This window comes from Eulemur rufifrons, chromosome 5 (genome assembly GCF_041146395.1).
Source record: "Eulemur rufifrons isolate Redbay chromosome 5, OSU_ERuf_1, whole genome shotgun sequence".
NCBI lineage: Eukaryota > Metazoa > Chordata > Mammalia > Primates > Lemuridae > Eulemur > Eulemur rufifrons.
Window position 1 is genome coordinate 40,803,220 of NC_090987.1, and position 1,879 is coordinate 40,805,098.

General features: G+C 37.4%; 1 pseudogene; it reads left to right on the forward strand.

Moving 5' to 3' along the window:
• Nucleotides 1-1,238: 1,238 nt before the first annotated feature.
• LOC138383563 (small nucleolar RNA U13) lies at nucleotides 1,239-1,334 on the forward strand (annotated as a pseudogene).
• Nucleotides 1,335-1,879: the final 545 nt, after the last annotated feature.

Here is a 1,879-nt window from a genome sequence, read left to right on the forward strand (position 1 = left end):
TCACTGTATTGTTGTACTATCAAATGACCTGCTTGGAATAGTGGCCAGTGTGATTAAAACTTCCAGTAACTGTTTACCTGGTTTTGCTGTTTATTATGTCCCTTCATATGTATATTATATAAGTCTTAGTTAAAATTCCTTTAGTCATAAATGAAACTAATTTGGACTACTTTAAATCAAAAAAGTCGGGGATTTATTTTGAAACTATAAAGGTATCCTAAGAAGAATATAGGGATGTTAGGTATGTCTAAAGCAAGGAATCAGTCTGGCCAAATGAGGAAATAGAACCATGAAATGGAAAACCTCCTTACTCTCATTCTTTCTCTCTGGGGCACCTGGTCTTTCATTTCTGCATCTATCTGCAAGCCTACTTAATCTTTCTTTGCAGATCCAAGTGACAGCTAAAATATCCCAGTACTTTGAGATTTATATAATATTGGCATGAACTATGTCCAGTGGGATTCTGGTGGCTTCTGCGAGATCTCTACAGATTTCTGAATGAGAAGGCAGTGATATAAGGGGACGGGGGAATGCCAGGCTGATGTTCTCATGGTCACCTCTGGCTCTGGATTCATGTTTCCATATGTAGTAAACTTTGTTGAAGATTTGGAGGTTTATATCATAGCAATATAATCAGCATTGACTACTGGGGATACTTTCAGATACTCCTGAGAAATTTCTTTTGGCCCTTCGTTAAAAAAGTCCTATTTCAAACTTTCTTACTGACTGCTTTCTCTTCTCCTCATGAGGGAAACAGTTTTTTTCTGGTGCCATGCAGAGTAGTTTTACTATCTTCTTTGATTCTGTGGCTTCTGATACTTATGCTCTCAGGGCTTTATATTCTATCCTGAGCAACTCAAACAAGGATGTGTCCCTTTGTGGTTGTGTTAGTTTGCTAGGGCTGCCATAACAAAGTACCACAGATTGGATGGCTTAAACAATAGAATTTTATTGTCTCGAAGTTCTGGAGGCTAAAAGTCCAAGATCAAGGTATCAACAAGATTGTCTTTTTCTGAGGGTCATGAAGGAAGGATCTGTTCCAGGCTTCTCTTTTAGGTTTGTAGATGGCTATCTTCTCCCTCTGTCTTCACATCATATTCTCTCTGTATGCGTCTGTGTCCAAATTTGTGTCCAAATTTCCTCACCTTAATAAGGACACCAGTCATATTAGATTGTCCAATAAGGACACCTATCCTAATGGTTTCAGTTTAATGTAATTACTTCTTTAAAGACCCTAGATCGTTTTGTGGTTCATAAGTGTGATAATTGGGTTTTTATGCTACTGTGTGAGATATGCCTCCGTCAAACCTGGTTGGCACATTACCTGTCTGATGTGGAAAAAAAAGAAAGACCCTATCTTCAAATTCAGTTACATTCTGAGGTACTGAGGATTAGAACTTCAACGTAAGAATTTTGGGGGCAGGGACACAATTCAGCCTATAGTGCTGGTATTTTTTGTTAATATAATTTTTACCTTTGTTACTTTCGCTTCACAGTGTTTATGAGGGATGAGGGTGGAAATCCTCCCAGCAGCAACTTAGTTTAAGCAAATAGCCTTAGCTGATTAGAATTAGGTCCCAATTCTAAATCTCCAGGATGGAGAATCAGATTGACAGAGGTTAGGTGATGTATCCACTTCAGAACACTCAGTTTTGGCCAAGGATCAGGTTATTTAGTACAAGGCTGATGGTGTCCATCCTTGTTGACTAGAAACACGTATCAGTGAAATGAGAACAGTTAGAAGCTGGTTAGTCCACTTAAGTATTTTATCTACTATTAAAAAAAAGTAGTGTAAATTAAAATTTATTTAGAATTCAAAAGAGCACTATGATATTTTATTCCAACTTTAATGTTTCAGCACTAATATCAAAAGTAGGAT